The sequence below is a fragment of the Mustela putorius genome, unplaced genomic scaffold, assembly GCF_011764305.1.
Source record: "Mustela putorius furo isolate JIRA1106 unplaced genomic scaffold, ASM1176430v1.1 tig00003858_pilon_pilon_pilon, whole genome shotgun sequence".
Taxonomy (NCBI): domain Eukaryota; kingdom Metazoa; phylum Chordata; class Mammalia; order Carnivora; family Mustelidae; genus Mustela; species Mustela putorius.
In genome coordinates, this window is record NW_025422010.1 from 14,419,446 (window position 1) to 14,430,552 (window position 11,107).

At 42.3% G+C, this 11,107-nt stretch overlaps 1 long non-coding RNA gene across 1 annotated transcript; it reads left to right on the forward strand.

Moving 5' to 3' along the window:
- Positions 1 to 462: 462 nt before the first annotated feature.
- LOC106004850 lies at positions 463 to 10,906 on the forward strand. The gene is made up of 3 exons (XR_001177903.2): positions 463 to 665; positions 2,277 to 2,573; positions 8,650 to 10,906. It is a non-coding gene; the product is annotated as an uncharacterized LOC106004850 (long non-coding RNA).
- The last annotated feature ends 201 nt before the right edge of the window (positions 10,907 to 11,107 follow it).

The window sequence follows — 11,107 nt, forward strand, 5'->3', positions numbered from 1 at the left end:
CCCAGTGACTCCTTGTGAGACCTTGACATGAAATGCATGGGTTTCCCACTGTCTAGCCCAGTGTTGGCCCAGATGGGGGCCCAAGAAGGAAGATCGGGGTGCTGTGTACATGAGGCTCAGGGCTAGAGAGTAAATAAATACATCCCTCTATTTTAGCCAAAAGGGCCCCAGTAGTAAGCACAGAGGAAAGAATGAGACAGTTGGGGCTGGATGGTAGAGAAAGCCATTTATAGCTTGGACCCTAAATAGACAATCTTCCCCATATCATGAAGACTGTAGAAACTTCTGTCTTATTGTACTACGTGGGGAGGAGCCTCAGAGTGGCTGAGGGAGCTCAGAGAGAGGCCAAGAGGCAACGGGGCAGGAAACACAGTCTAGCTTCACAGTTAGTAGGCAGATAGTATTCTACAAAATCGTCTCCAGAGTAGTTTCTGAAAATCCCCATCTATTTTTTTTTTTTTTTTAAATAGGCTCCATGACTTGCGCTAAGATCAAGGGTTGGATGCTTAACAGACTGAGCCATCCAGGTTCCCCACTGAAACCTCCATCTTAAAATCTACACTATGAGCAGTTGTAAACAGAGATGGAAAATTGGTGACATAAAAGAACAGACTTCTAAGAGTGGACAGTAGGACACTGTTCCTGACACAGGGCTCCTGAACCTGGTAAGTTCCTAAGTGATAAGAAAACTAAGAGCATATTTTGTCCTAATCTTTGACCCTGGTTCCTGACATAAATTCCCTGGAATTTCCTGGATGATAGGAATGTCTTTTATTCTAATGAAGCAACTCTAGATGGGGTTCTGGGTGGCTTCTGGATGGGGGCTGGTCACTAGAAGGACCAAGCCAAGATTAGAAGCTTGGAACTTTCAGCCCCACCCGCCATCCTTCGGGAAGAGGAGTGGGCTGAAGATCAAGTTAATGATAGATCATGCCTACGTGATGCCTCCACAAAAACACCACAAGTATGGGAGGTGGGAGAGTTTCAGGTTGGTGAACGTGTTTATAGGCTTGGAGGGTGTTATACCCCAACTCCAAGGGGATAGGTCCTACCTTATACATCCCTTCATCTGGCTATTCATTTGAATCCTTTGAAATATCCTTTGTAATAAATTGGCAGTAGTAAGTAAACTGTTTTCCTCTGTTCTGTAAGCCATTCTAGCAAATTATTGAACCTGAGGACAGGGTCCTGAGCACTTCCAATTTGTAGCCAAGTCAGAGGTTGGGGTAACTTGAAGACCTACCACTTGCAACTGGTGTCTGAAGCGGGGGGCGGGGGGGCAGTCCTGGAAGTATAGGGTCTGGGCTAACTTATCTACTCTAGGAATTCAGTGAATCTGACACCCAGCTGGTGTCAGAGAATTGGGGAATGTGGGAAAACCCCACAAATAAGGAGACAAAACTATTGTGTAGGAGAGGAAATGAAAATATGTGTTTTTCCTAGACAGACACATAAAAATAGGTCAATGGAACTTTGACTACAGAAGGAAAAAAAAAAGGCTAAAGGATACTAGAACTGTAGTAGAATGAAGACAGCCTCCTAAAGCAGTTTAAGTGGAGACAAATTGGAAATTGGCACAAGAAAGTCACCCTGAATTATAGTATGTTTGGATGTTTATATATTAACAATAAGCTGTGGATTGCAGGTATTCCTTGGTGTGCATTCAGTCCTGATTAACTCTTCTTCTTCTTTTTTTTTTTTTTTAATTTTATTTATTTATTTGACAGAGAGATCACAAATAGGCAGAGAGGCAGGCAGAGAGAGAGAGGAGGAAGCAGGCTCCCTGCTGAGCAGAGAGCCCGATGCGGGACTCGATCCCAGGACCCTGAGATCATGACCCGAGCCGAAGGCAGCGGCCCAACCCATTGAGCCACCCAGGTGCCCCCTGATTAACTCTTCTGTTGCTTCAAATCAAGTCTGATTTAAAATTCTGTCTAGGGGCGGAGCCTAGGTGACTTAAGTGGCTAAGCATCTACCTTCTACTAAGGTCATGAACTCCCGGTCCTGAGATCCAGCCTCACGTTGGGCTCCCCGGACTGGGGAACTAGCTTCTCCCTCTCACTCTGCCTCTCCCCTCCGCTTGTTCTCTCTCTCAAATAAATAAATAAAATCTTAAAAACATATAAATTAAAGTTCCTTCTAGATATTGGATCTCAGTAATTCTCTGGATCAGATGGCTCCCTTTAACCATGAAAGCCAAGAAGGTAGTTTCACGAGTTGGGAGGTGAGCGCAGTTCCTTTTGTATTCTGTGTTAGCTGTGTTTTTTTCTTTCCAGCTGGACCATATGAGGTGCATGGTTGGAAGGATTGGTAGCCTTAGACGTGTGTCTGCAGAAGTTGGGACAAGTTCATGAGCATGCCTGGCATCATAGAGGTCAGGAACTCTCCAAAAGAAGATCACCATATTCAAGTATGAAAGCCATTGAGAGCTGAGCTGTTGGTGAGAAAGCTGGAAATTAAAGCCTTGTTCTTCCTGTTACTGAGCCAGTGACCCAAGGGCAAAAGCTTGGGGTAGATTAAGCTGTCAGAGCCACAGTTACAACATCACCCTTCCTAACTTCCTTAAGGAACAGGTGAGCCTGCGCACATTGGAAAACTGAAAAGCCCTATCTAAATGTACCACAATGCTTAATCAGCACCTGGGCATATTAATAGCTTGTCTAGGTTTAGCCAGGGCCCCTGAGTTGCATTTGTTACGTAGTTTCCAAGGGCAAGGACCATTCTGTATTACATGATGCAAATGTGTGCTATGATTCTTTAATTGTTAACCCCCAAGGACAGGTGCTGGAAGTAAACTTCCTAAAACAAACTTCAAGTCGGCCATCCCTATGAAACATTCTTATTTGGGCAAACGGAGAGATGCTTACAGAGGTTTACAAAGGATTTCACGATGCAGGCAGTGCCAGCATGCAGAAAGATCACTGTTGTCTTCATAAACTTCTGTGAGCATTACAGTCTCCCAAAGGAATAGTCCCCTTACACCATCAGGGAACTGGCTGCCCCCTGTCCAGTCCAGGCTCCATTTTTTGTAGAGTTATGTCATGGTCATAATTCTACAAAAGTTATGAACTTTAGACAAAAGGTCTAAGATGAACAGTTTCTCAGATTCTGATTCACACTAATCAAATTCACAAGAGGTAGGTGTATAAAATAGAATATCAACCAATATCAACTGATTAAATAAAGTATCAATTAATTGATGGAATATCAGTAGTACAGATACTCATGTTTGCTGAGTGGCATGTTCATTCCCTGAAGACAAAACTTTGAAGAAATTTAAGCCTCCCTGCAGAGCACAGAATCAGAACAAAGGAGGGTTAGGAAGTGCCTAGTGCCACTGCACCGAGCTCTCAGCCTGGGACATCATTTCTAGCTCAGGATGACCCCATCACATGCACCAGCGGGGACCCACTCCCTCCCTTTCCCCTCCCACCCTATGAGGTGGCTAAACAAGTATAGTAGGTCAGGGCCAGAAGGTTTTAAAAAAGAAAATATAAGATTAAAATGCCAGAACAAATTGTATCTAGCAAAAGCAAGATTTGTTTAATGAAATTTTTTTTGGAAATAGGAAGGAAGCAAAGAAGGAAGAAAGGGCAGGAAAAAAGAAAGAACTGGATCTTATGTGGGGAAAAAAATGTGATTACTTTCCCCAAAATGTATGCAAGTCGCTCCTATTGAGACCCTGACATCTTTTATTTATTTAATAAATATCTGTTGGGTGCCTTCTCTATACCAACAACTCCTCTCATAGAGATTACAGTGGGGGAAAGGATTCTGGGAGAGATTAGAAAAAAGGAAGAAATGAAGAGACAGGTGAGATAAGACAGGCACTAAATAAATAAAGTACCCATTGGGTCTCCCCTTTTTCTAGTCCCAGTATCTGGTGACAGCCACTCTTGTTCCAAGTACCGCTGTCGATGGGCTCATCCAGTTCCACCGTCCTGGCGATATGCCTGCCCACTGGCTCCCAGGAGCGTCCTTGCTAAGACAGATCCTTTGCAAAGCCACCGCCTGTCCAGTGTTCCTCTTCTACCTCTCTCAGCTCCTTGTGGTGCATATTACCCACCTACATTCTTGAAATAGCCCTGTGATTTTTTTTTTTATTCTCTAAAAAGTTATCTAAAGATAATCAGGCAAAATACCACCTAAATGTACATTTCAAGGGCCTGAAGGAAGAAAACTAGCAGAATGTGACATAGCTGGAAGAAGTCCTGGAGCCCATCTTCTCAATTCCCTTCTTTTCTTCTTCTTCTTCTTCTTTTTTTTTTCCTTTTTAAGCTTTTATTTACTGACAGAGAGAGACACAGCGAGAGAGGGAACACAAGTAGGAGAGAGGGAGAGGGAGAAGTAAGCTTCCCACCAAGCAGGGAGCCTGATGTGGGGCTCGATCCCAGGACCCTGGGATCATGATTTGAGCTGAAGGCAGACGCTCATTGACTGAGCCACCTAGGTGCCCCACAATTCCCTTATTTTCTGTTGGAGAAACTGAGATCTAAAAAATCCCAACTTGTTCATGGTCAAAGTCATTTGGTAACAGATCTAGCTCTAAAAACCTGGGACTTAGCCCCCCTGTCCAGTGCTCTATCACTCTGTCATATAGCCTGTTTGTTATCAACTGAATGATTATGTCCCCCTCTAAATTCATATGTCAATGCCCTAACACCTGATGTGATAGTGTTTGGAGGTGGGATTGGAAGTTCAGAGGGTAGAAGACTTCATGGAGAGTGGGACCCATTGTTGGCCAGTGGGATTATTGGCCTTATAAAACGAGAACGAGATTTCCCCACCTTCACGCAAACATGCGTGCACTATAGAAAGGTCATGTGAGGACACAGCAAAAAGAAGGTCATCTACAAGTCAGGGAGAGTGTTTTTATCAGCAACTAAGTAAGCCAGTACCTTATTCTTGGCCTTCTATCCTCCAGAATTATAAGGAATAAATTTGTTAAGACTCCCGGTCTATGGTATTTTGTTATGGCAGCCCAAGCAGACTCAGACACTGAACAAAACAACATCCCAAAGAGGACACAGAGACTACTTCTTTCTCGGGTTGCTGGATGCAGCCTTGTCTTGTTATTCTGTGGTTCTATAACATAGCAGGTGTGGCCCAAACCAATTAAAACATTTTCTTTTTTTTTTTTTTTAAAGATTTTTTTATTTATTTGCCAGAGACAGAGAGAGTACACACAAGCAAACAGAGAGGCAGGCAGAGGCAGCGAGAGAAGCAGGCTCCCTGCCGAGCAAGGAGCCCGATGCGGAACTCGATCCCAGGATCCTGGGATCACGACCTGAGCCGAAGGCAGCGGCTCAACCAACTGAGCCACCCAGGCGCCCCCAATTAAAACATTTTCATGATGAAAGAGTGAAGGAGTTCTATTATTCACTGGGGTAAAAAAAAAAAAAAATTAAGATTTATTTATTTACTTAATTTGTCAGAGAGATAAAGAGAGAGAGAGAGCACAAGCAGAGGGATTAGCAGGCAGAGGGAGAAGCAGGCTCTCCGCTGAGCAAGGAAACCGATATGGGACTCAATCCCAGGACCTTGGGATCATGATCTGAGCTGAAGGCAGACACTTAACCAACTGAGCCACCCAGGCATCCCTGGGGTAAAATTTTTAAAGCATTTTGTGCATAGTTTTAATAAAATCTCCAATCTAGTAACTGAATTTATTCATTCATTCATTCATTCATTCAACCAATAGGTACTGAGCCTTGCTATGAACCAGGCTGTGTTCTAAGTGATGTATCAGTGATTATTTGAGAGTAAGACCCTGCCCTCACACAGCTTCATAAAGGGGTGGGGGAATGGGTGATAGACACAAAGATGCCCCCTCTTGAAGGAAGAGCTTGCTGCCCAGCTGTGGGGAGTGATCAGCAGCGGACTCCAGCTGTTGGCTGTTTCAGGGTTGGTTCAGCTTCAGGCTGCTGTCTTGCCTACAGTCAGCCCCTCCCCAGGGCAGCCCATAACCAATGGCCGAGCAAGGCAGTGGTATGAAGGCCTTTTCACTGGCCATTTCAGCCCGATACAGGACCATTCTTCTTTTCTTTTCTTTTTTTAAGGTATTTATTTTAGGGGTCAGGAATGGACAGAGGAGGAGGGAGAGGGACAAGCAGACTCTGTGTTGATCCCATGGCCCTGAGATTATGACCTGGGCCAAAATCAAAGTTTGAACATTCAGATGGGCATACTTTTCTCTTGAATTTCCCACCAAATTGGCCAATAATTTTTTGTGCCTGCATCAAAATTTGATTTCACCATTTGCCCTCCTGCTTCTCCTAGATCTTCCTTTCACAACTGCTGATCTTTAGTAAACATCCTGCATCCCAAACTCTGGCTCAGTGTATGCCTCTAGACACTGCACCAGGGACTATTGCATGTAAGTGTGACTTTTGTGTAATTGTGGTGAAGGCTTTTTAAAATAAGGTAATATTTAAGCATCTCAGTAAAGACCTGGAGAATGTCAGGGAGCAAAGCCTGCAGAGATCAGAGGGAAGAGCATCTTAGACAGAGGGAACAGCTAGTGCAAAGACCCTGAGGCAGGAGGGCATTTGGCAGTTTGAGGAACAGCAAATGAGCCAGGGAGTTAGAGCAGATGAAGGGAAGGAGGAAACAAGATACAAAATTCGTTAGGAGTGAGGGTGAGGGGTGATTGAGTCCAGCATGTATGGAAGTTTCACCTACAAGGAGCTGAATAAGTTGCTGTGGAGAGAAGACTGGTTAGAAGTTGTAAGGTAAGAGAGGGAAAGAACATAGAGTAGATGGATAAGACAAAAAGAACAAATCAAAACACATTGCCTCATATTTTGTTGAATCTGTCCCTGAGTCCCGAGCATTTAACAAAAGGCATTCCTATTGAAACAAAAAGAAAAACAAAAGATCAATTGTTGGAGTCATCAATAAACCATGTTTTTGAGTTCAGAGTATAGCCAGTCAAGATTTCTAGACATTGTGCTAAAAGCACATTTAGATGGTAGAGGGAGGCAATCTGACAGATTTTACTCAAGTCACCCAGCTTCAGCTTGCAGGGTTTTGGGAAAAAGATAGCTGAAAGACAACTTAGAAGCACGAATAAAGATCTGGGCAGTTGGGAGCTGGGTTTTGGTGATGCCACATCAAGAAGGTGGGAAAGAAATTAGAAACATTAATTTGGAGGGCTATAACTTGGTACTGAAAGAAACTAGAAGAACTGAGATTTGGATAAGGACTGACAAAATGTCCAAGATGGCAAGATTGAATCTAGTTCACAGGTAGACAATAAACCTCCAAGGACTGGAATCTGATAACTTGTAAGAGTGGGTTAAAACCTAAAATTCACGGGACGCCGGGGTGGCTCAGTTGGTTGGACGACTGCCTTCAGCTCAGGTCATGATCCTAGATTCCTGGGATCGAGTCCCGCATCAGGCTCCCAGCTCCATGGGGAGTCTGCTTCTCTCTCTGACCTTCTCCTCGCTCATGCTCTCTCTCACTGTCTCTCTCTCAAATAAATAAATAAATAAATAAATAAATAAAATTCACCTCTAGAGTCACTCATACTTTTGATCAAAGATAATCAAAGAGAGATTATTTTTGCAAAATAAGTCTAGTCTCATCAAATTTGGCCTAATTATCTCTGTAAGTGCAACAACAATGGTAGCTGACCCCACAAACTTTTTTTTTTTTTTTTTTTAGTTTTTCTTTGCTGGAACTTTCCATAAAGAATCTCAGATTGGACTTTCCAAGCCTCTCAAGGGTAGGAAGTTAAGTCAAAAACTCACTACCAGACTCTACTTGCAGTATCTATAGATTTGGGTGAAATTCTCTCCTTGAGGTCCCCAAAATATCCTAAGTTTCCTGATCCTACCAGGTCACCCTAAGTGACCCTCCTTACCTACCTGTAAGATTGGGAACTCCATAAGCCAGGCTGGTTTTTCCAAGAGTAATTTGTAAGCATTGGATCCATGTCGTAAAACTGTCTGGACATACCTGATTCTATGTGTATCATTCTTAAATGACATTCCAGTAGAAGCCTTGGTTATCTAATCAGTGTTTCCAGTTGTGTTCTCTTATGGGGAGAAACAGTCTTTTTGAACTTAAACATTTTTGGCTTTAGGTGGTCACTTTTGGTAACTCTTTTGATTATGTTTGGTCCCTCAAGAGCTCCTGATCAGAGTTAGGGGCCTAAAGCCAGAGTGACTGTAGGTTGTTGAGCAGCTGGAGTATGAAGGGAAGGGTCTGGAAGTGGTGGGCAGAGGGCTGGAGAAGGTAACCATCTGAAGGGGAACATATCAAAGGGGCTGAAGGGAAAAATGGAAATTGGTAAGGGAAGAGGAAGGAGTGGAGATAATAAGAAAGGAAAGATCTTAGAGCTACCAATTTGGAGAGATCTTAAGTTTTTCAAAGGAGGCTCTGAAGTCTCAAATGATCTTTAGTAAAAATCACAGCAATAAGAATGGAAGAGGACAGTTAGAATAAGGTAAGAATGAAGTTTGCCTCGTTGGCAGACTCTTCCTTTCATGGGCAATTTCTCTGTAGCCTGCAATGTTGTTTGATAGCATTTTACATACAGTAGAACTTCTTTAAAAATTGGAGTTTATGCTCTCAAACCCTGCTGCTGCTTTATCAACTAAGTTGTTATGGAATATTCTAAATCCTTTGTTGTCGTTTCAACAGTCTTATGGCATCTTCACCGGGGTAGATTCCATCTCAAGAAATTCCTTTCTTTGCTCATCTATATGAAGCAGCTCCTCATCTGTTTAACATCATGAGATTACAGCAAACCAAATATAATAATGAAAAAGTTTGAACTATTGCCAGAATTACCAAAATGTGACACAGAGTCATGAGGTAAGGAAGTGCTATTGGAAAAATGGCTCCAGTGGACTTGCGTGATGGAGGGTTGCCATGAACCTTCAGTTGTAAAAAACAAACAAACAAACAAACAAACAAACAAAAACACCAGTATCTGTGAAGCCCAATAAAGGCAACAGCAATAAAATGAGGTTAGGTAGTTCTAACCAAAAAGTTTTCTCCTATAAATCTGAAGTTTGGAAAATCCCTTTTAGAAAACACAGATTAACAGGACAAAGACAAGGTTTACTTACAGGTGCACAGGAACAAGTACCATAGAGCAGAGAGGTAAAGGTTTACTTAACAAAAAGGGGGTGAATTTTGGTTTCAATGGGAAAATATGGGTTTCAATGGGAAAATATTAGTCTTTTTGATGCCAAGGGTAGCTGAATTTTCACTTCCTAGTGCTAATTGTCAAAAGGAAACCTCCCTCTGAGGGGGTCAAGGGCAGCTGTATTTTCAGGAGGCTTTGCTTAAGTTTAGATATTGTTTCCTTCTGTGCCTGCTGGTTGTTCAGCTGTTTGTTTATTTTTTATTTTTTAAAGATTTTATTTATTTGAGAGAAAGCAAGAGGACACAGGCAGGGGGAGCCTGATGCAGGGCTCAATCCCAGGACGCTGGGATCATGACCTGAGCAGATGCTTAACCAGTCGAGCCTCCCAGACGCCCCTGGATGTTTTAAGTTTACAGTGATTTTCATACCGCTTTGATGGGGTACTAATCCCTTCATTGGTTAGCTTTGGGAATTGGGCATAACTATTCTCTAACCTCCTGTAACAGAGTTTAGGCTGAAGAAAGCTTGCTTTAAGAGAAGAATACCCCCATAAAGTTGAGAACCCCAAAACAGGATTTCCAGGTAACTTGTCTAGCCTAAATCATGTCAATTGAATTACCTTGGAAGTTGCAAACCAATAGTCAGACAAGTACAGAATTCAAATGAACATCATTTTAATACCACAAAAGAATTATGAGGTCCTAAGAATAAAAAAGAATGTAGGAATTAAGCAAATTCCACGTTCTTTAGAGAGTCAAGGAAATTACAGTTATATATCTTCAAAACCAAAGAAATGCAAAACCTAATTAAGTGCTGTAGGGCGGGCAAGACTCCTCTAAGGCAAGAATCAGAGAGTCTTTGTCTTGGGTTATTTGATCCATGCTCTCCTGAAATTAAGGGTAATTGATACAGCAACGGCAAGTACGACTCAGTTCCTCACAAGTAAGAATTCAGTTAGCATCCTGGGTTAAATATTTGGTGTTTATGCAACCTCAAGCAATAATGACATGGGGAAATCGTAGTTTGTATGGAAGTACTTATGTCCCCAGAATGATTTGAGGGAACCAAATTTGTAGTATTTGTGTTTTTGGCTTAGGGTATGTGCACTTATTTGGTATCTTTTATACTTGCCATGTTCGCAGGTAATTGAAGTATTAAAGTAACTGCCTCGTCAATCCAATTTAAAATGTGCAAATACATAATTGATTTGGAAAGTGATTAAGTATATTTCCAGAACTGAATTATTTAAGAGAACTCCACATTCAACAAGTGATAAGTTTAATTTAACATATCAGATTTATAAGAATTATTTCATTTACCTGGCCATACAAAAGGATGAGATCACAACATTTGGACTGACCTAGAGGATATTATGCTAAATGCTAAATGAATTAACCCAAGACAAATAACATGATTTCACTTACAGGCGGGATCTAAAAAAACAAACAAACGAATGAATAAACAAACAAAAAGTAGCATTAGAATCAGACCTGTAAATACAGAAAATGAATTGATGGTTGCCAGAGGGGAAAGGGAGTGAGCAGATGGGCAAACTGGGTGAAGGGCAGGGGCAGTTACAGGCTTCTGGTTATGGAATGAGTAAGTGACAGATTTTAAAGGCATCGTATAGGAAATATAGTCAATGATATTGTAATAGTGACATAGGGGGACAGATGGCAGCTGTATTTGCTTTGAGCACAGCGTGACATGCAGGTTATATGCCCGAAACTATTGTAACATTGTGTGTCAGCTGGACTCAAAAATTTTTTTAAAGATTTTATTTATTTGGGAGAGACACAGCTAGAGAGAGAGAGTGTGTGCGCACCAGAGCAGCGGGAGTGGCAGCAGGAGAGGGAGAAGCAGACTCCCCGCTGAGCATGGAGCCAGATACTGGGCTCCATCCCAGGACCCCAAGATCAGGGACCTGAGCTGAAGGCAGAAACTTAACCGACTGAGTCACCCAGGCGTCCCAGCTATACTCAAATTTTTAAAAAAAGAATTATTTAG